The sequence below is a fragment of the Musa acuminata genome, chromosome BXJ2-7 (assembly GCF_036884655.1).
Source record: "Musa acuminata AAA Group cultivar baxijiao chromosome BXJ2-7, Cavendish_Baxijiao_AAA, whole genome shotgun sequence".
In the NCBI taxonomy this organism is placed as follows: domain Eukaryota; kingdom Viridiplantae; phylum Streptophyta; class Magnoliopsida; order Zingiberales; family Musaceae; genus Musa; species Musa acuminata.
In genome coordinates, this window is record NC_088344.1 from 21,308,956 (window position 1) to 21,333,513 (window position 24,558).

Consider the following 24,558-nt stretch of genomic DNA (forward strand, 5'->3'; position numbering starts at 1 on the left):
ATATTGAAACGATATGATACATACAATAAGCTTACTTCAACTAAAAATATTAAAAGATATTATACTACAACATGTCATTTTGGTATTCTCCAAAATTTTCTTGGGGTTGAGAATATATTGAGCGAACCTATTCCATTTGATCATCAAACGCGTTTGATATCCATATCTTTATTGCTTGTTAGATTTATATTTGAAAACTAGTAGATCCATCGTACTCCTATAAATCAATCCGAATTTTTTATATGCAAAGAAGATAAATAGAGAACACAATTAAAGATGGAATCTTTTGTCGAGCACTTCTCAAAGAATTGTCAAAGCACAAAAAGAGTCTCTTTGTCCTAGTCAATTAGTTCATAACAAGTCCCATCGTTACACGGGATTAACTTTCGTCGTCCATGTCTACTCGAGGTTGCTAATGATCATCTAAATAGCCTGCAGACTTTTTTTTATAAATACAACATAAACCAAACAAAATACAGCTACCACAAAACTTGCTAATTGGAGTAAAATGATAATGACGAAAAGAGATGTCCATGAAATGGGTGTAAGCAAAGGGTTTACCTTCTCGTAATAGTCTTTGTAGTATTAATGCAAATCGTAGGCTCACGAAGAATTATCCGTTTTGGGCGATGGGTGTACCCGCATGATTTTATTCTTTCGGAACATGTAAACTCCAAAATGCATATCTAAGGGTAAGGAAGACCTTGCGAACTTATGAGCCCTCGGTTCTTATACTCCTCAACCAATGTGGGACTAAATGGTCTTATCAGTACTCCCTCTCGTAGGGGAGCCAAGGGCTCATAACCGAGGTACACGGCTCGGGAGCGAGTTTGCTCGGCCGAGGTGCAAGCATCATGCCCTCCTTCTAACGCCAAAAATATTGATGAACTGATGAGCCGTGGCTGATGAGTCAGCATGGCCTGGTCCATAGGGCGATGTCGGGAGTCTTCGGTCGGTTGAGTTGGATGCCAGAGTCGGTCGAGCTCTTTGGTCGGTGTGTTGGCGCCGCAATATTAACATCTCTTCGTCAGGATGCTGATTGGCGTATCAGGAGGAAGGACGCCTCTATCGATCGGGATGGCCTCGTTTCAGACGTTACCGCTCTCCTGTACAAAAGGCCCCGTTGGGTCGTTACCGACTGTGGCCTCTCGACAACTAAGTCAATGTGGAGTTATGCTTTCTCTCTTTTTTTTTTTCTCCCCTGGCCGGATGTCGACCATGGGCTTTTATACTACTGTACGAGGGTTGGTCGTATGTGGGTTTTGCGTGACAACCGATCCCCGAGAAGTGAGATGGTACCTTTGTGCGGCCATTGTCCCGAGACATCCGGAATGGCGATATGCAGCATCGTCCCAGACTTATCAGGACGAGACATACCGAGTGACGTCTTGGTACAGTACTGGCTCGGAGTGGGAGGGCTTCTCTTGCTGACTTGACCGTAATGTGACGTGACCTGGATCCGAAATATACGGTATCACATTTCACTCAGTAATATACAAACAATATATCATCTTATTATTTAAGAATGAATATTAGAATTGCACAAATAAACGAGAACCCAAAATACGTAACATTGTTATCTAAAATATATTAGAAATATTTATTATTTTTGAACTTTCTCTGTCTTTAATGAAACTTATGAGCTACAAGCAGTGACCCCACTTAAATAAAAACAAGCAAGTTGTGAAAAAAATAACCTGTGGCATGATTGATTGATTGATACACGACGATATGCACGTGCCACACGAGTAGAGCGCAAGGTGGGGGGATATATATCGGTATTGACATGTAATTTATTCTTTTTGTTACATCTTTCCTTTATTGCTCCACTCCATTATAAGTAATCTATCGCCCATCCTGTGGTTACCGTACATTTATCATTTAAAGATTGATTGATGTAACTCATCGCTACCGATAGGAACACGACTCTCTCTCTCTCTCTAAAATTCACCGTTCAACGGGTGAAAAATGTGAGTCCAGACACCACCTTCGCTAATGGGTCATCCTGCCTAGCATATTCCACCCGCGAGCCCTTCTCTTGTATTTATGTGATAAAAATATAAAAAATATAAATCTAGAAAATAAGAGTAATAATTGATATCAGCCTTTTAGTCGACATGTGAAACTCAGAATATTTTCCAAAATATTCTTCCTTGCATACTATGTTGGGTTTTAACGGTCCATAGCTCATCTCTTTTCTCTAAACCTTATATTCATATTAAGGGGTGCGGGGAGAACAAGGTAAAAAAACAAGAGAAAGAAAAAGAAGAAGATAAAGACAACGCAGTGAGACTATTCTATGATACTTGTATCTCAATTATTCTCTTGTGATTGTTGCTAGATTTTCGATAATAGATTGAGATTTGTATATTCATTATTCTTATAGTAGATTATCTCCTGTTTGCCCTCGTGATTTTTACCCTTCACATTGAAGGGGTTTTCCATGTAAATCTTGGTGTTCTATTTAATTATGATTCTATTTAATTCCACTGTGTGTTATGGCCTGCTAGTATTTATTCATATACAAAAGTTTAGTTTCTCTTTATATCCCATCAACTAGTATCAGAGCAGGGTTGTAGTGATTTAATTTTTATGTTTGAGTATGGATGCCGGTAGTGTTTTTCACATGATTAGTTTGAATGGAAACAAAAAATGGAAGATCTCTTGTATTGCAAAGATTTGTATAGACCTTTACAGAGGGATGGTGCAAAACCCATAACTATGACAGATGATGAGTGAAAGATGTTAGATCGAAAAACAGTTGGGTTTATTCGATAGTGACTTGATAATAGTGTCTTTCACCATGTTTCTATTGAAATTTCTACATATTCTCTTTGAAAAAAGTTGGAAGGTCTCTATGAAAGAAAAATAGCTAACAACAAAGCTTTTTTAATCAGAAAACTTGTGAACTTGAAATATAAAAAGGGTGCTTCTACCGTTGAGCATTTGAATGAAATGCAGAGTATCACTAACCAGTTATCCTCTATGAAAATGTCTTTTGATGATGAGTTGTAAACATTGTTACTTCTCAGTTCATTGCTAGAAAATTGGGAGACATTGGTGATTTCCCTCAGTAATTCTGCACCAAATGATGTTGTCACCATGAGTCAAGTAACAAGCAGTTTATTGAATGAGGAGTTGAGAATAAAAAAATTCAGCAATATCTTAAAATGATTCACAGGCACTTATCTCAAAGAATAGAAGAATGTCAAAGTCTAGAAGCAGTTCACGCATAGGTAGAAGTAAGTCAAGATCAAGAAAAGAATAAATGTGATGAGAAAGGACATTACAAGAATCAATGTAAGCAACCTAAGAAGAATAAGAAAATTAGAAAAGAAGTGGAGTCTATAGAGTCAAAGGATAATACTACAACTATAGTGCAAGGTGGTGATTATTTGATTTTGTCTCCTGCTGATGATATTTTTTCTTGTGTGTGTCAGGATCTTGAGTGGGTGATTGACACAAGTGCTTCTTATCATGCTACACCACGGAGAGAGTTTTTTACTACATACAGGTCTGAAAATTTTGGTGTTATCAAGATGGGCAACTATGGCACGGCAGACATCAATGGCATGGGTGATATCCAAATAAAGACCAACATTGGCTGCAAATTGGTGCTTAAGGATGTGAGGCATGTGGTTGACTTGAGGCTGAATTTTGTTATATCTCATATTTTGATGATGAAGTCAATTGTCATCTGTTTATCTAATCTATATGTTGAGATAAGTGTGCAGGATTAACTACGATGGCAGTAAGACATGTAGTAGGTGTTGAGCCAGAGTCAAGACCAAGATCATGTTGGGGGTTCGAGAGTTCGTTGGAAGTCCGGACATTCGTCGAAGGTTCTACGGGAACAATCCGAGAAGTCCAAGAGCTTGCCAAAGAAACTCGTTGGAACTCGCCAAGAAGATCGTCGCAAAATCCAAGAGTTTGCTATGAGTCCGCCGGAGCATCGCCGAGGGTTCGTCGGAAGTTCGTCGGAAGTTCGCCAGAAGCTCGCCGAAAGAAGCAATTGACGCACCAAAACATGATTTGTAGTATTGATGTCTTAATTATTATAGTTAGTATATAGATTAAGTTAGGATTGGGAGGTGATCCCATTAACTTAATCAAGGGCCAATTGGGCCCTTAACAAACCCAAATTGTGTTAGGATCAAGAGCACTAAGAGGGGGGGTGAATTAGTGCAGCGGAAATCTTTTCGACGATAAAAAAAAACGTTCGAACGATAAAAACGATTTCGGTGTGAAAGTCGATTCTAAGATTACTTTAACTTAAGATCAAGCGAGATGACGTTAAAATCAATCTATGAAGGCAGTTTGCAGTTATGATGAAAACCAGAATATAAGCGCAAACTGAAATATGACGTTTGTACAAAGAAACTGATTTACGTCTAAATGCTGATTCGTAAATCACTTGATTAGGTGAGATGCAGCTTAAGCAAGGATATAAAGGTAGTTTACAGTTAAGATAGAAATCAAAACATAAACGCAAACTGAAATATGATGATCGTACGAAAAAACAGATTTACGTCTAAACGCTGATTCGGAAAGTGCAAAGCTTGAAACCCGATCGTATATGCGCAGAAAGCAGTAAGCTTTAGAGGAGGTTTGCAGTAAAGATAATATGCTCAAAGTAAATGCAAACCGAGATTTAGAGTGGTTCGGTCAATCTTGACCTACTCCACTTTTGGCTTCCTCCACCGACGAGGTCACCGACGTCAACTAGGGGCCTTCCTTCAATAGGCGAAGGCCAACTACCCTTTTACAGTTTCACTCCTTTTGACGGGCTTAGGAGACAACCCTTACAGAATTTTCTCTCCTCTCTTTACAGCTCAGAACTTGGAAGAAAAGAGAGAGAAGAACTTTTGGCCTTTACAACAATTTTGAGCTCTAAGAATCACAGAAAAAGATCAAGATTTTGGTGTAAGTTCATTACCTTTCAGTGCTGAATGGGTGGGGTATTTATAGGCCCCAACTCAGTTCAAATTTGGAGCTCAAAACTGTCAATTCCCGGAATTTCGGGATCAGGCGGTTGCACCTTTTGACTGGAGTGGTTGCACCGCCTGGCAGAGCTCGAAGACTGAGCCTCTGGGCGGTGCTACCTCCTGTCAGGGGCGGTTGCACCTCCTGACAGAGCTCAAAGACCGATTTCAGGCGGTTGCACCTCCTGACTGAGGCGGTTGCATCGCCTAGCAGAGCTCGAAGACTGAGCTCAGGCGGTGCCACCTCCTGTCAAGGGAGGTTGCACCGCCCAGTCTCGCTCGGAGACTGAGCCCTAGGTGGTGCCACCGCCTGGCTAGAGCGGTTGCACCTCCCAGTCTCACTCGGAGACTGAGCCCAGGCAGTGCAACCTCCTGCCTTGGGCGGTTCAACCGCTTGGCAGAAATCAGGGTCCGAATGGGTTGATCCATTCGACCCAATTTGGGTTTTTCAGGGGCCTAATTGCCCCAAGATTAAGTTAATGGGATCACCTCCCATTTCCAACTTAATCAATATGCTAACTATGATTTTTTCTAAGACATTTACTGCAACTTGTTCCAGTGCGTCAATCGCTTCTTCCGGCGAGCTTCCGGCGAACTTCCGTCGATCATCCGATGAACCCTCGGTGATGCTCCTACGGACTTTCGGCAAACTCCTGGACTTGCGACGATTCACTTGGCGAGTTCCGACGAGCTTCTTTGGCAAGCTTATGGACTTCTCGGATTTGTTCCCGTAGAACTTCCGACGACTGTCCGAACTTCCGTCGAACTCTCAAACTCCCAACGTGATCATTGTCTTGACTCCGGCGCAACTCCTGCTTCATGTCTCACTTTCATCGTAGTTAATCCTGCACACTTATCTCAACATATAGATTAGATAATAAATGACAATTAACTTCATCATCAAAATCCGAGATTCAACAATGATGAAACTGTTGGGACAACGTATGTTGAAGCCTTAGGAACTATTTTCGCCAATCCCAACTTAACATTTGTTCCTAAAAGTTGTGAACATCTATTGCCACTAAACACTAAGGTACTTCATCATATCCTAACTAGCATCATTCTCCCTAAACAATACCATCATGATGAAGTAAGCCAATTAGAATTAGGAACTATGTATTTGATCATGAAAGGACATGACATCTGTCTTGGTTATCTTATCCAGCCAAACATGTTAGAACTATCTAAGAAAGACATGATGCTTCCATATGGTGGTATAATAACTAGAATACTGAAAGTCTACGATATTCTAATACCACCGGAAGAAGAAGTAATAAAAGTATATAGGTTTAGCATAATAAATAAAAATCTACTTCACCGATTAAGATGTGTTTATAGAAACGATAACTGGGTTAGAATGCCTAGAAGAACCGATCCCCCTCAACCTGAACCAGAATCAGAAACACTAGTCTTTAGGGGTACTCAATCTCCTCCGATCTGTCCTTTTGAGGAAACACATTCATTTGAGCCAGCTCATACATCATCTGTCGAAGATATTGGGATTCGGATGGACCGATTTGAACAAAGACAAGAACGGCTTGAACATCGACAAGATCAAATCCTATCTGAGCTGCAGCAAATTCATCGACAATTTGACTCTTTATTTAGGCATTTTAATTTTTCACCTCCTGAATGAGCTTGTATGTGTATTGTAAACTCTTTATGTTACTCACTATGATCACAATGCCTTGTGCCTTGATCCTTGATCTGGTTACCTGATGTATTTATTTGTGAGCTGAGTTACAAACATCACTCATTGTTTAATCTTGTTACTCACTGTCGGATTTTACATCGAAACTAAATATTTTTTTAAAACCTTGTGTCTTGATTTCCATGATAAATATGATTTGTGAAAATGATATACCAATGCAGTTGATGCGTAATGTTATATTAAACATCAACTAGCTGATATTTTTACAAAACCTCTAAGTGAAGAACAATTTGATTTCATAAGAAGAGAATTAGGAATGTTGATGTGTCCGAGTACATAAACTAGTTACAATTATCTTTCGGACTTTATTGAATGATCAAATCACTTGATTGCCATCACATGCCAAAATAACATGTTGGAAATTATGTGTTGAATACAAAAATTTTCATAACAATAAGCATGTTTTGTCTTCATGATTGTATTTGAAAATATGTAGCATAGTCTTGTCCGAATGCATGAAAGTGTTCATTTCATCTTTGGATTCGCTCAACAATTGGTATCCTAAAAATCGGATTTTCTCATACACTTATATGTGAAAAATATTTTTCTGAAATGGATTTGATGAAATGATTCCTGCTTATGAATTCCATCTTGAAATATGAATGATAGTGTTTTTACTTGCAAAGATTTGCTTCACATACATATCTTGATACCTGAAGCATGATTTAATCTCTCATCAGTTTTAACTTCACTTAGTGTAAACTCACAAATAACTGGTATCACAAATGGCCTTCCTCCTTCATGCAAAAATATTATAACAAATAAAAAGGAAGAAGTATTCAAAGTGATCTACATATCATGCCTGTATAATTGATTTCCTATCACTTACTATTGGAAAATAACATGAACCGAGTAAAGGCATGAACAATTATCACACTTATGCTTAAAATTTGCTTATATTGTTCTCCTGGTATCACAATTACCATGCTTTTTGTTGATGACAAAGGGGGAGAAATATATGAGTATTAATGCCATGCTTGCATCACCAAGAGATGTTATGATTGCTATAATTTGCATTATGCCTTGTTTGTATCAGGTCAAGATATCAAACAAAAAACTTGCATCATAATTTTACGTATTGATATCTTACCATGTGATGAAATGCAATAATTGCTAAAACATTTGAAATGTGTGCATCATGTAATGATATCAAAATCTTACTTCGCAGATTTACATGTTGATATCTTACAATATGATAAATTGCTACTATTACCATCATTCAAACTTATAATGTAAAATTTGAAAATGATGTTAAAATTAATCTATGAAGGCAGTTTGCAGTTATGATAAAAACCAGAATATAAGCACAAACTGAAATATGACGTTCATACAAAGAAACTGATTTACGTCTAAATGCTGATTCGTAAATCACTTGATTAGGCGAGATGCAGCTTAAGCAAGGATATAAAGGTAGTTTACAGTTAAGATAGAAATCAAAACGTAAACGCAAACTGAAATATGATGATCGTACAAAAAAATAGATTTACGTCTAAACGCTGATTCGGAAAGTGTAAAGCTTGAAACTCGATCGTATATGCGCAGAAAGTAGTAAGCTTTAGAGGAGGTTTGCAGTAAAGATAATAAGCTCAAAGTAAATGAAAACCGAGATTTAGAGTGGTTCGGTCAATCTTGACCTACTCCACTTTTGGCTTCCTCCACCGACGAGGTCATCGACGTCAACTAGGGGCCTTCCTTCAATAGGCGAAGGCCAACCACCCTTTTACAGTTTCACTCCTTTTGACGGGCTTAGGAGACAACCCTTACAGAATTTTCTCTCCTCTCTTTATAGCTCAGAACTTGGAAGAAAAGAGGGAGAAAACTTTTGGCCTTTACAACAATTTTGAGCTCTAAAAATCACAGAACAAGATCAAGATTTCGGTGTGTATTCTATGCTCTTTCAGTGCTGAATGGGTGGGGTATTTATAGGCCCCAACCCAGTTCAAATTTGGAGCTCAAAACTGTCAATTCCCGGAATTCCAGGATCAGGCGGTTGCACCTCCTGACTGGAGCGGTTGCACCGCTTGGCAGAGCTCGAAGACTGAGCCTTTGGGCGGTGCCACCTCTTATCAGGGGCGGTTGCACCTCCTGCCAGAGCTCGAAGACCGAGCTCAGGCGGTGCAACCTCCTGACTGAGGCGGTTGCACCGCTCAGCCAGTGCTCGGAGACCGAGCCTAGGCAGTGCCACCTCTTGTCAGGGGAGGTTGCACCGCCCAGTCTCGCTCGAAGACTGAGCCCAGGCGTTGCCATCGCCTGGCTGGAGCGGTTGCACCTTCCAGTCTCGCTCGGAGACTAAGCCCAGGCGGTGCAACCTCCTGCCTTGGTCGGTTCAACCGCCTTGCAGAAATCAGGGTCTGAATGGGTTGATCCATTCGGCCCAATTTGGGTTTTTCAGGGGGCCTAATTGCCCCAAGATTAAGTTAATGGGATCACCTCCCATTTCCAACTTAATTATTGTGCTAACTATGATATTCCCTAAGACATTTACTGTAACTTGCTCCGGTGCGTCAATCGTTTCTTCTGGCGAGCTTCCGGCAAACTTCCGTCGATCATCCGATGAACCCTCGGTGATGCTCCTGCAGACTTCCGGCAAACTCCTGGACTTGCGACGATCCACTTGGCGAGTTCCGACGAGCTTCTTTGGCAAGCTCATGGACTTCTCGGATTTGTTCCTGCAGAACCTTTGACGACTGTCCGAACTTCCGTCGAACTCTCGAACTCCTAACGTGATCATTGTCTTGACTCCGGCGCAACTCCTGCTGCATGTCTTACTTTTATCGTAGTTAATCCTGCACACTTATCTCAACATATGGATTAGATAACAAATGACAATTGACTTCATCATCAAAATCCGAGATTCAACAAATTGGACTGAATTGAACAATCCATTCGGACTCAGAATTCCTGGCCGACGATGGCACTACCCATGAGACACGATCTCCTAGGAGTTCTAGGCGGTAGTACCATCCCTGTCAGGTAGTGGTACCACCGGCAATTATTATTGCCAATGGTGGTACCGCCTAAGCTCAGTCTTCAAGCATTATCAGACGATAGTACCGCCCAAACTAAGCAGTAGTACTACTTTGTGATAGATGACAGATGGTAGTACCACCCATTTATAGCGGTGGTATCGTCAAGACCCCGAAAATCTAGGAATGGACACTTTTGAGCTCCAATTTTAAACTGATTGGGGCCTATATAAACCCCACCCTTTCCTACATGAAAGGGCATCAAAATCTTACTTTAATTCTAAGTATTTGAGGGCTTAAAAGTGTTGTAAAAGCTAGAGTTCTTCTCCCTCTTTCTTTCTAAGTGTTGATCATTCAAGAGATGAGTGAAAACTTGTAAGGGTTGTCTCCTAAGCTCGTTAAAAGGAGAAAAGCTATAAAAGGGTGGTTGACCTTTGCCTATTGAAGGAAGGCCTCTAGTGGACATCAGTGACCACGTCAGAGGAGGAAGCCAAAAGTGGATGTAGGTCAAGATTGACCAAACCACTCTAAATCTCGGTTCACATTTACTTTTTGCTATTTATCTTAACCGCAAACTGCCTCCATTGCTTTACACAACAACACTTCCGTATGCTTTCAATTTAAAGATCTTTCTGAAATGGTTTTCGCTGCACTAATTCACCCACCCCCCCCCCCCCTCTTAGTGTGCTCTTGATCCTAACAATAGCGAGGTTCACTCTCAGTTGGATTAAAACCCAAGAGAGATGACATTTGCCGGGAACTAAGAGGGTCACTCTATTACACGTCCGCCCATGTTCAATGGGACGGATTACACCTATTGGAAGACTCGAATGAGGATCTTCCTTATTTCCATAGATTTTGAGCTTTGAAATATTGTAGAAAATGGATTTTCAAAGTCTTGTCTTCCAATGATCGATTGGAATGAATTGGCGAAGAAGACTTTCGCTCTAAATGCAAAGGCTATGAATGCCTTATTTTGTGAACTAGATAAAAACGAGTTCAATCGTATTTCAATTTGTGAAACTACATTTGATATTTGGCATATACTCGAAGTGAATCACGAAGGCATAAGTAGAGTGAAAGAGTCAAAAATCAATCTTTTAGTACATTCTTATGAACTTTTTCGAATGAAACCGAGTGAGATCATAGGAGACATGTACACCCATTTTACGAATGTCGTCAATAGTATAAAAAGACTCGGTAAAAGTTTTTCGGATTTCGAGCTCGTTAATAAAATTTTAAGATCCCTTCCAAAGAGTTGGGACCCTAAAGTTACGGCCATTCATGAGGCTAAAGATTTAAACAACTTCCCTCTTGAAGAATTAATCGGGTCACTAATGACCTACGAAATGACTTGCAAAGCTTATGAAGAGCATGAGGACACCCTTCCAAAGAACAGGAAGGATATGACACTTAGAACTCAAGAAGACAACTTGAGAGAAAACTCAAGTGATGAGGACTTTGATGATGACTTGTCACTTTTAACAAGGAAATTCAAAAAATTCATTAAAAGAAACAAATTTAAAAATGACGCTAAAAATAAATTTGATATGAATGCAAGAAGCCGGGACACTATAAAAGTGAATGTCCCCAAGCCAAGAAGAGAATACCAAAGAAGAAGGTGCTCAAAACAACATGGGATGACTCAAGCGCATCTGAAGAAGAGGAGTCTAACACCGAGCAAGTTGCTCATTATGCACTCATGGCCATTGGAGAGGAGGTAACAAATTTAATTGATGCAGATTTATCATTTGATGAATTATTAAATGCTTTTCATGATTTATTTGATGAATGTAAAATAATTAGTAAAAAATATAAACTGTTAAAAAAGGAGCATGATATTCTTCTTAGTAATTTTGATAAATTAAAAATTAAGCATAATGATAGTTTAGCTCCATGTATGAAATGTTATAACTTAAAAATACTCTAAAAGGAGAACTTGCTACTCAAGGACACCTTGAAGAAATTTGAGGTTGGTAGTAAGTCCTTGAACATGATCCTTACAAATAACGGTCACGTTCATAAAAGAAGTGGAATTGGATTTGTGAGAAGCCCTTACCAAAATCCAACCACCTTCATTAAAGACCCTATCTTATATATTTCACACCAAAATAAATATAACTTTTATTGCAAACATAGACATAGAACTTATCATTGTCCATTTAAGAAAGTTAGTCCAAACAAATTGATTTGGGTTCCTAAAGGAATCGTAAAAATTTCCATGCAACATGATAAGCAATTTAGATCAGTTTTTTAGGCACCCAAGATCAAGTGGGTACCTAAAAATTATAATCCTTTTTAGAAACGTATATCATCATAAGCTAGGAGCAAGAGATGATATCTTACTTTTTAGGTGCTCAAGGTTTTTTATCATAGATCCAAAATGACTCATAACGCTCTCTAGCTAAAATGACAAAAAGAGGATTAATAGAATCAATTACAAAATGATACTTATATTCCATACGTTAATGATAAACACTTAAGTTTGATACCTCAAATTTTGAAACTTGTAAACTCTTATGCATGAATTCCTCTTCACACACCCTTCGGATTTTTCGAATTCATCAGATACATTCCTTCCTCAATTTATCCAGATCTAACTATATCTTACAAGATCATGAACTTACGTCTTGCAAGCCAAGTTTATATATGAATTCTTGTATGATATAAATCATGAACTAGCAAGGCTTACAAGCTTGCATGATGAGTCATGAATATATTGAATACTCTATAATATTTGAGTAGAGTATGTGTTTCACAAGATCTATCATGAACGTACAAAATTTCTCATCTTGTGATGAAAATTTTTACATAATTATGTAATTAAGGTTGGTTGCTCCACAAATAAAAACTCTCTTCAAATTGAAAACACCCACATCAGCCCACACAGCCCTGAAAGCAGTGCTCACTGCTTGTAGGCGGTGGCACCGCCCAGCTGGCGGTAGCACCGCTAGCTGTCACGGGTGGCAGGCGGTTGCACCGCCTAGCCAGCAGTGCCACCGCTCGCAACCTGCCCCCTTTTTTAAAACCGAGCTACAGCCAGCGGTAGAACCGACCCCAACTCATTTTCCTCTCTTCCTTGCAGCTCTAAACTCTCCTCCAACTCCATTCTTCCCCTTTAACTGCCCAAAACTTTCTATTTCCTGCAAGATCAAGAATCAATCCTACATCCTCTTGAAGATCTCAACTAAGGTATTCTCTAAAAGGCTTTGATTTTTCTTTTGTATGATCTACTCTTGCTCATCATTTATCTTCATAATAGCAGTATTTATGGGTTCTAGAAGATCCTCTAAGGACAAAGAGAAGAGGAGATTAGAAGAAAACTATGATTCCACACTTTTTGATTCAAATCTACATGCCCAAAAATTTACTTCCAAAGAATTTAGAAATGTTCATAAGGGAAAGTATGTTGATTTAGATGAACTATGTGAATTAGAACAAATTCAATGGTTTGCAAATCTAGATCTTCTCCCAATCCTACAAATAAGTGAACCCATCGACCCTAGGCTTGTTAGGTTATCTTATAACAATTTACATATAGATGAAGAAGAAAGGGTGTTTACCTATCTTTTAGGACATCATATATCCATTACGGATATATCCCTTTGCAACATCATAGGTGATAGGGGTAAGAAACTGATTTGACATAACACCCCGGATTTGACGTAATACACCCCCACGTCGGACACCCTGCGCGGCACACTGCCCCAGAATGAGTATTAACAACGACGCGACGCACACCCACTCCCGCGGCGCCCGAACGACCTCCTAGGCTGACTCCTCATGGCCGGCCAAGACGAGGGAAGGCGCTGACTGACACCCCCCATACCCTGCGGTAGCTCGATCTTTCACGCAACGCCCGCGACAACGACAGACGCCATCAGAGGTACGACCCTGCCCTACAGACAGCAACGTCAGGTAACATCGAACTTCATCTATAAATACCCCCAAACTTAACAAGGGGAGAGGGGCACTCAGACACAAAACACTCAGAGGCTCTTCCTCTGCCTCATCCACAATCCCCTCCACATCTTTCTCTGACTTGATCGTCGGAGGGGTTGGGCCGAACTACCGACCCGACCTGTGTGCAGGTATTTGGCCGCTGCTGGATCCTTCCGGCGCTGCCGAACTTTCCAGCCAGATCTACCTCAGCTACCACAACGCCCCAAGGGGAGCCACATCTGGTCCCAGTCATTCGGAGCCCTGAACCAGCCGGGTCGACCCCGAGGTCACGGTTAAAAAAGTTATTTACCATAACAGATTGGCCCTAGAATGAGGGCCGATCCGAATGTCAGGCGATCAGCGAATCCACCTCGGCGGATCCTCAACTCCTGGGCTCCCCGCCTCGGGGGAACATCCCCCACATGACGAAACCCACGATGAACGCCCCGCAGTGGTGTCGGAACGCTACTGGCAACTGTTTAATGACTCAGGCCTATCGCCTCCCGGCGACACGCCCGCCGGCCCGTCGCCGGTGTCACCCGAGGCCTTTCATGACCTCGCCCACCAAGTCCGAGCCCTGACAAACATGGTTCAAACCATCATCCCGATCGTCTACCAGCGGACCCCTCCGCATGCGACCCAACCTTCGCAGCAACGGGAGACCCCTGTCCGGACTCACGCACCACTTCCTGAGCTCCCCGCCTCACCCAAAGACCCTGCGGCTCGGCCCGGGAGCCGAGAAGCGGAAGACACAGCGAGCCGCCCCGAGCCCGAGGCTCTGACCGCCGACTCGACGAACGCCCTTCGAGCTCAGTTGCGCCTCGTCAGTCAAAGACTCGACGAAGTGCAACAGGAAGTCCGAAAGTCAAAAGGTGAGCTCGGGGCAGACGAGCAGCAGGGATCTCCGTTCACCCCCGAGATACAAGAGCAGGCGATCCCGCCACACTTCCGCCTCCCCTCGCTGGACGCGTATGACGGCGTCGCTGACCCAGCGGACCACGTGGCCGCTTTCCGCGCCCAGATGGTGTTGTACGGGACATCTGACGCCTTGATGTGCAGGGCGTTCCCGACAACTCTGCGGGGGCCAGCCCGCACATGGTACAGCGGCCTGAAGCTAGGGACCATCGCCTCCTTCGATCAGCTCGCCAAGGATTTCGAGCTTAACTTCCTAGCGTACGCCCGACCAAAGCCATCCATGGCATTACTCCTCGGGCTCAACCAGAAGGAGGACAAGCCCCTCTCCCATTTCGTAAACCGATTTACGACACAAATCCGCGGATTGTCGGATGCTCACCCCTCTCTCCTGATACAGGCATTCATGACGGGCCTACGGCCCTCCAGGTTCTTCTGGTCGCTCGTGGAGTGGCCCCCCACCGCGGTCCCCGAGATGCTCCAGCGTGCCGGTCAGTTTGTCGCCGCGGAGACTTGGATGGCTGGAAAGCGGGAGGAAAACAAAAAGGTCAAATCGGAGCCGCCCCGACAGCAGCAACCCTCTGCCTCCTGGCGAAAGTTGGATAGACTTGACCCAAGGCCCCCTCTTCCCACCCTGAACTCCTCCCGAACTGAAATATTCCTACATGAGAAGGGGAAGGGGCTGCTCAAGGACCCCCGCCCGATGAAGAACCCGCGGGAGCTCGCAGACCGATCAAGGTATTGCCGATTTCATCGGCAGCACGGGCACGACACTGAGCTGTGCTACGAGCTAAAGAGGCAAATCGAGGAGCTCATCCTCAGAGGTCACCTCGGCCAGTACCTCTGGCCGAATAAAGAGCAGTCACCTCGCCCGGAGGGCCCCGTCGAGTGGCACATTGATGTGATAGCCGGGGGACCCGCATCAGGGGGAGGCTCCATGTCGGGCAGGAAGGCATATGCCCGAGCCGCCCCCGACGAAGCCTCGGGACGCGAGCCCGAACCCGAGATTACCTTCCCAACCGGGTCTGCCGAGCAACCCGACCACGATGATGCCTTGGTGATATCGGCCAGGGTAGCCAACGCGCAGATGAGGAGGATCATGGTCGACACGGGGAGCTCGGCCGACATACTCTACTTCGACGCCTTCCAGAAGCTAGGCTTGGCCAGGGAGAATCTGAGCCCGATGCACTCGGCGCTCACCAGTTTCACGGGAGATTCAATATCACCCCTGGGGGCTATTACTTTGCCCTTGACTCTGGGGACCCCGCCGAGGTCGAAGACAGTGATGACCACTTTCTTGGTGGTCAACCTTCCCATAGCTTACAATGCCATACTTGGTCGGCCATCCCTCAACAAGGTCAGAGCCGCCGTCTCGACCTACTACCAGATCATCAAGTTCCCAACTTGTGCCGGAGTCGGGGAAGTCGCGGGAAGCCCCCGGGAATCCAGGCGGTGCTACCTCACCTCCGTCTCGTTAGGCAAGAGAGCCAGGACCGAGGCGCCCTTGGAAGATCCACGCGAAACGAAGGAACTGGCTCCTCATCCCGAGCCGAGGGGATCCACTATTGACATTCCTCTGCGAGAAGCTCGGCCGAACCAAACGGTCAAGATCGGATCGGAGCTGCCCAAGCGGGAACGAGAGCAGCTCGTCGGTCTCCTACGGGAAAATGCCGACGTCTTCGCGTGGTCCCCATCAGACATGACGGGCGTCGACCCAAAGGTCGCAGAGCATCATCTCAACATCTCGCCTGACGCTCACCCAGTGAAACAAAAGCCCCGGCGCCAGGCCCCTGACCGACAACGAGCAATACGAGAAGAGGTGGACCGGCTCTTAGCCGCAGGCTTCGTAGAAGAAGCCAAATATCCTCAATGGCTGTCCAATGTAGTCCTCGTGAAGAAACACAATGGAAGTTGGAGGATGTGCGTTGACTACACCAGTCTCAACAATGCATGCCCTAAAGACTGCTACCCCCTCCCGAAGGTCGACCAACTGGTCGACGCGACGGCCGGCCACACGCGACTCTCTTTTATGGACGCCTACTCAAGATATAACCAGATCAGGATGGCACCCGAGGACAGGGAGCACACAGCCTTCCTCACCGATCAAGGGGTATACTTCTACAAAGTCATGCCATTCGGACTAAAAAATGCTGGGGCCACATACCAAAGAACGGTGAACAAGATGTTCGCCCACCAGATCGGGAGGAACATGGAAGTCTACGTAGACGACATGATCGTGAAAAGCCAAGAGGCTGGAACGCACCTTGCCGACTTGGCCGAGGCCTTCGCCACGCTGCGCAAATACGGCATGTGGCTCAACCCCACAAAGTGCGCCTTCGGCGTCACCTCCGGGAAGTTTCTTGGGTTCATCGTGCACGAGAGAGGAATAGACGCCAACCCAGAGAAGGTTCAAGCAATAATCGACATGCAATCTCCCCGGACGATTAAAGACCTGCAGCGACTCAACGGAAGACTCGTCGCACTGTCTCGCTTCCTCGCCCAATCGGGCGATCGCTGCCTCCCATTCTTCAAGGCCCTTAAAAGCCCGAAGAACTTCCTATGGACATCAGAATGCGAGGAGGCCTTCGAACAAATGAAGCAGCACCTGGCCAGCCTTCCCCGGCTCGCCTCTGTCTCCCCCGGCGAGAAGCTGGGCCTCTACTTGGCAGCCTCCCCGCGTGCGGTCAGCTCCGTCCTGGTCAAGGAAAGCTCCGGCCAACAACTCCCGATCTACTACGTCAGCCACGTCCTGAGTGGCACTGAGGAACGTTACCCACCGATAGAGAAACTCGCACTCGCCCTGGTGCTCTCGGCTCGGAAGTTGCGTCCCTACTTCCAAGCGCACCCGGTGGAGGTCATCACCGACCAGCCTCTTCGGCAGGTCCTAACAAAATTTGATGTTGCAGGACGGCTCCTCAAATGGGCAATGGAGCTCGGCGAACATGACATAAGATACCTGTCCAGGACTGCCATCAAGGCCCAGGTGGTAGCCGACTTCATTGCGGAGCTGACTCAAATGGAGGACATGAATCTCGAGCAGGCTCCCGAAGCTTGGACCCTACACGTCGATGGCTCGGCCAACTCAAGGGGCGCCGGCGCAGGACTAGTTCTCCTCGCCCCAGATGGACGCTCGTTCGAGCGCTCCCTCCGCTTCGGGTTTAAAGCCACCAACAACGAGGTGGAGTACGAGGCACTCCTAGCCGGACTAAGGCTGGCCCTTGAGATGCAGGTGGCCGCAATACACGTCCTCACCGATTCGCAACTCGTGGCCGAACAGCTCAACGGCGGATATGAAGCTCAGGACACAACCATGGCAAAATACCTGGCTCGGGTAAAGGACCTAACCACCAAGTTTCGCTATTTTACACTATCTAATGTTCCGAGGAAGGAAAACGAGCGAGCCGACGTGCTAGCTAAGCTGGCGTCGAGACCAACCCCCGAAGCATGGCCGGAGATGAAGGAGCTCCTTGCCCGCGCCATCGAGGTAGCAACTACGGCCCCAGGCAGCGCGCCGGCCACGTGGGTGCAAGAGATGCTGCGTTTCAAGCGGGATGGAACCCTTCCCCCCGACGAAGTTGCAGCTCGGCGCCTGTGTCGTATGCACGCATGGTACACCGAGGAGTGTGGCCGCCTCTACAAACGGTCATTCACCTATCCCCTCCTGCGATGCTTGGAACCAGATGAAGCCCAGATAGTCCTGGCCGAAACCCATGAGGGGATCTGTGGCGAGCACATCGGCGGGCGAACCTTGGCGCACAAAATACTCCGCCAAGGCTACTTCTGGCCGACCATGTGCCGGGACGCGAAAGCTTACGTACAGCGGTGCAGCCCGTGCCAGCGACACGCCCGCACGCCCCGACAGCCCGCGCTTCCGCTCAGCCCCATCGACTGTGCGTGGCCGTTCACGCAGTGGGGTTTGGATCTGCTCGGACCCTTCCCACTGGCCTCCGGACAATGGAAGTATATAATCGTGGGAGTAGACTACTTCACGAAGTGGGTCGAGGCCGAGCTGCTGGCGACGATCACAGAACACCAAATGGAGAAGTTCGTGTGGAAAAACCTGGTGACCCGGTTTGGGCTGCCCAAGGCCATTATCACGGACAATGGACCTCAGTTTGCCGGCAGAAGATTCCGAGAGTTCTGTGCCGGTCATGGCATCCAGCTAAGGTTCAGTTCGGTGGCCCATCCTTAGACAAACGGGCTGGCAGAGGCAACCAACCGATCCATCTTGGACGGACTTAAAAGAAGAGTATCTGCGGCCCGATCGGCCTGGATGGACGAGCTCCCCAGCGTGTTGTGGTCGCTGCGCACCACCCCCAAGGCTGCTACCAGAGAGTCCCCATACAGCTTGACATTCGGGACCGAAGCTGTCCTACCGCCCGAGTTGGTTGTCACCACCCTCCGGACGAGGAACTACGACGGGGAAGCCTCGGACGAAGGGCTTCGCGCCAGCCACGATATACTCGAGGAGCGACGCGCCGACGCGCACCTAAAGGCCCTCTCTCATCAGAGGGCCGTCGCGAAGATCTACAACAAAAAGGTGCGACCTCGACCGATCAGGTTAGGCGATCTAGTCCTACGAAAGGCCGAGGTCAGTGACCCGACCCGAACGAGGGGGAAGCTGGCCCCCAAGTGGGAGGGACCTTATCGGGTCGCCGGGGTAGTCCGACCGGGAACTTATCGTCTCACAACAATGGACGGCTCCTCTTTGCCGAGGCCATGGAACGTCCAGAACCTTAAAAGGTTTTTTGTCTGAAATCTCCGCCTAGGCAGAAGTTCTTCGGCCAAGAAAGATGGTTTCTCTTCCGAAGCGGCTTCCAAAAATCGACTAGAATCACGAGGCTCTACTTTTGAAACGGAAAGACATGCTGGGAGAAGATTTCTTTATTTATGAAGCGCGAAATTATAACTGCGACCAGACCCGAAGACTACTAAAATTACAGGACGCAAAAGCAGCTCGGCCGAGCCGACCTCAAGATTGCCCTAAACCATCGGGGCCCCCGACGCTATCGTCGAAAGGAACCTCCTCCGGCATATCTACATCCAAATCCTCGGGGTGCGAGGTAAAAGGATCCACCTCAACCCCCAACCCGGGATGGCTCTTTTGGAACCGGCCCAGGGCAATCCGGTACCCGTACTCGTAGGTAACCTGCCCTGACCGAACCAGCCCGAGCTGGAAGCCAGGGGATTGTTTGTAGGCTTCGATTGCTTCCTTCTCTTTCTCTGGCCGTCGCTCTCGCTCGGCCGCCAGGGCTTCCGAAGCCCCCTTCGCGTCAGCCAAGGCCCCCTCCAGCCGCTGGGCCAGAGCGGCCACCTCGTCTCGGGCTCGACGAGCCTCGGACTGCGCCCCCCCCAGGAGCCCTTGAAGGTTGTCTTTCTCCTCCTCAACCGCCTTCGCCTCGGACCTCAGGTGAAGGACCTCAGCCTCCGGCACCGACATACGTTGGTTGGTTGCCCCTGCCTCAGTCCGGAGGCGCGTCACCTCTGCTTCGAGCTCCGAGGAGCGCTGCTCGGCTGCCGCGACCGCCTCCGGAGCCGCCCCTGCGCGAACCTCCTCGAGCTGCCTGCGTAGCTCGGCATTGCGGTCGCACAAAATGCCCAGGGCCCGGCCTGCGTCGCGAACGCGATCTGCCAACGCCATCGCGTAGTGCTGGCCCTGCGAAAAGAAAGTCAGAACAACTAGCGGACGCGCCATAGGTCGGAAGCCAACAGCGAAACACTTACCCACAGCAGCGACTTCACGGATCTGCCGAGCAAGGCATCCGATGGCAAGGTATACATTTCACGAGCCAGGTCGGGGTGCAGCCCCCCTCGGATGAATGCGGTCGCGGTCTCCCCATCGGCCCACACCCGGGTCCCGCGGGTTAGCCCCCCCCAGCGGGCTACCAACCGATCAGAAGGTTGGCCTTCTGAAAGCTCGTCCATCAAGCGCGCTTGGTAGAAATCGTTCGGCGGCCCCGCGGGCAGACAAGTCCCGAATCGAAGGCTCCTTGGGCGCCTTCCCCGCCGCCTCCTTGCTCGGCCCGGCCTCGCCCCGGCCTCGGTCTCCTCGCCGGTCGCGCGAGCCCGACTCCGCCGCCCCCACACTCTCCTGAGCCCTCGGGGGAGTCGGTTTCTTCGAAACGACAACCCTGGCCTTTTTCCGAGGACGGCCGTACTCGAGCTCCACCGGTGCCTCACGTGTGCCAACGCCTGAGCCGATTTGATGCCGGGGCGACGCGGCCGACGGAACGCGTCCTCCGCGCACTACAGCAAGGTTCACCATCTCTACACAAACACATCGACACTGGTTAGTATTCCAAAAGGGAAAAATAAAAACAGGAAGACCTACCGCCACCCCTTCTCTAGGCATACCTCGAGGTACCGGGCTCAAGCCCGCCTCGACCAACCACGCCTCGGTCATCTTTCGGATGACACTGGAAGACGGGAGAATCTCCTTCAACCTTCGAAGAGCCTGAAGCTCCCCCTCATCCAAGACCGGGGCGGTATTATCGACCGCACGCACCGCCCACCGAAGCCCGAAGTTCCAACTCTCCGGATGGCATACGTAGAAAAAATGCTCCTTCCACCCCTTGTTGCTGGAAGGAGCCCCGCTGACCTGAAAACCCGGTCGAGCGGACAAGTAATAGCCCCCCGACCCTCTGGACAGGCGGAAGCAGGAAAGAAAAAGAGACCGGCTCGGGGTGATTTTTGCATAGTGACATTCCCCAAGGAACGCCACCAGATAGCTTCAGGAGTTCGGCGCCATCTGAGAAGGGGAGATGCGCCACCACGAGACGCAGGAAGTTATGACTGGATGGAAGGGAAGGCGTAGTCTGGCCTCGAAGGCATCTACGGTTAGGGCAAAGCCCCTAGGTATGGGATCATACGCCCGCTGCCCCGGCTCCGGGGCAATAAGCATGAATTCCGCCGGGATACCGTAACGATCCTGAAGGAGGCCAAGAGACGACTCGCTCACGGTGGAGTCGAGGTCGTGCGGCCACATCAGCGATTCGAGGGCTTTGGTGGCCCTTTCCTCGGACGAGGAGCGGGAGCTCGCTGACACCGCCTCCTCGCCAATGGCACCAGGAAGAGGAGGCGAAGGAGGAGAGAACGAAGGAAGAGAAGCCATTCCTTACCGAGCTTTCAAAAAGGTAAGACGGCTGAAGAAGTGCTGGGCTAGGTCACCCAAAGAAGGGGTCGAAACTAATGCAGGCACCAGGAGGTGAAAGGGGCCAACGGAGCACTCCTTATAGCCAGCTTCCCACCGGAATAGCGACTTTTCCTCTCCTCAGACGCACTACGAAGGCGCAAACGTTGTGTCACCATAACTACGACCGGCGCAGCATTTAATCGCTGCGCAGTGCAAAGCACGGAGTCGCCAATCATGTCAACCTCGAAAACCAGCGACCCTCGAAAGGGGGTGGCCCTTTGATCTTCCGCGGGAAAAAAGCGACCCGGCCGCCCGCACCCGCGCACGGTCGAACGACCAATCGCTGGTCAAAGAACCAAGTATCACCCTAGCCATATCATGCCCGAGGACGCCGCCTTGGATGCCACCTGCCTGCAACAAGCACCTCGGACAATCCTTCCCGAGATCACACCTACGCGGTCACCCCGCCTGTGTTGTGCTCCTCGGCCCTTGGCTTTACGCCTCCCGAGATCACACCTGCGCGGTCACCCCGCCTGCGTTGTGATCCTCGGCCCTCGGCTCGACGCCTCCCGAGATCACACCTGCGCGGTCACCCCGCCTGTGTTGTGCTCCTCGGCCCTCGGCTTTATGCCTCCCGAGATCACACCTGCGCGGTCACCCCGCCTGCGTTGTGCCCCTCGGCCCTCGGCTCGATGCCTCCCGAGATCACACCTGCGCGGTCACCCCGCCTGCGTTGTGCTCCTCGGCCCTCGGCTCGACGCCTCCCAAGATCACACCTGCGCGATCACCCCGTCTGTGTTGTGCTCCTTGGCCCTCGGCTTTACGCCTCCCGAGATCACACCTGCGCGGTCACCCCGCCTGCGTTGTGCTCCTCGGCCCTCGGCTCGATGCCTCCCGAGATCACACCTACGCGGTCACCCCGCCTGCGTTGTGCTCCTCGGCCCTCGACTCGACGCCTCCCGAGATCACACCTGCGCGGTCACCCTGCCTGTGTTGTGCTCCTCAGCCCTCGGCTTTACGCCTCCCGAGATCACACCTGCGCGGTCACCCCGCCTGCGTTGTGCTCCTCGGCCCTCGGCTCGATGCCTCCCGAGATCACACTTGCGCGGTCACCCCGCCTGCGTTGTGCTCCTCGGCCCTCGGCTCGATGCCTCCCGAGATCACACTTGCTCGGTCCCCCGCCTGCGTTGTGCTCCTCGGCCCTCGGCTCGATGCCTCCCGAGATCACACCTGCGCGGTCACCCCGCCTGTGTTGTGCTCCTCGGCCCTCAGCTTTACGCCTCCCGAGATCACACCTGCGCGGTCACCCCGCCTGCGTTGTGCTCCTCGGCCCTCGGCTCGATGCCTCCCGAGATCACACCTGCGCGGTCATCCCGCCTGCGTTGTGCTCCTCGGCCCTCGGCTTGACGCCTCTCGAGATCACACCTGCGCGGTCACCCCGCCTGTGTTGTGCTCCTCGGCCCTTGGCTTTACGCCTCCCGAGATCACACCTACGCGGTCACCCCGCCTGCGTTGTGCTCCTCGGCCCTCGGCTCGATGCCTCCCGAGATCACACCTACGCGGTCACCTCGCCTGCGTTGTGCTCCTCGGCCCTCGGCTCGATGCCTCCCGAGATCACACCTGCGCGGTCACCCCGCCTGCGTTGTGCTCCTCGGCCCTCGGCTCGATGCCTCCCGAGATCACACCTGCTCGGTCCCCCGCCTGCGTTGTGCTCCTCGGCCCTCGGCTCGACGTCTCCCGAGATCACACCCGCGCGGTCACCCCGCCTGTGCTGTGCTCCTCCGCCCTCGGCCTTGTGCTGCTCGAGAGGCGTTCGCGTGACCGACCCGTCCGCAGCACGCCCCTCAGACGCATGAACAGCCCGCTTGAGGCAGGAAGCCATGCATCGGACTCCCCATGTGCAAAACCGACGCATAGCTCCTTTCGGATGGGGCATATTATAGGGGTAAGAAACTGATTTGACATAACACCCCGGATTTGACGTAATACACCCCCACGTCGGACACCCTGCGCGGCACACTGCCCCAGAACGAGTATTAACAACGACGCGACGCACACCCACTCCCGCGGCGCCCGAACGACCTCCTAGGCTGACTCCTCATGGCCGGCCAAGACGGGGGAAGGCGCTGACTGACACCCCCTATACCCTGCGGTAGCTCGGTCTTTCACGCAACGCCCGCGATAACGACAGACGCCATCAGAGGTACGACCCTGCCCTACAAACAGCAACGTCAGGTAACATCGAACTTCATCTATAAATACCCCCAAACTCTAACAAGGGGAGAGGGGCACTCAAACACAAAACACTCAGAGGCTCTTCCTCTGCCTCATCCACAATCCCCTCCACATCTTTCTCTGACTTGATCGTCGGAGGGGTTGGGCCGAGTTACCGACCCGACCTGTGTGCAGGTATTCGGCTGCTGCTGGATCCTTCCGGCGCCGCGGAACTTTCCAGCCAGATCTACCTCAGCTACCACAACGCCCCAAGGGGAGCCACATCTGGTCCCAGTCATTCGGAGCCCTGAACCAGCCGGGTCGACCCCGAGGTCACGGTTAAAAAAGTTATTTACCATAACAATAGGCATCCCTGTAAAAGATAGAGACTGTTATTTTATAGGACAATGGGATGATAAATCAGTTGGGACCACGTATTTTGATGCCTTAGGAACAATTTTCGACAATCCCAACTTAATGGTACTTCCAAAAAGCTGTGAACATCTATTACCATTAAGCACCAAAATACTTCATCACATCTTAATGAGTATCATTCTCCCTAAACAATACCATCATGATGAAGTAAGTCAAATGGAACTAGGAATCATGTATTGGATATTGAAGGTATACAACAATTGCTTTGGTTACCTTATCCAACAAAATATGATAGAGATATTTAAAAAGGACATGATGCTTCCA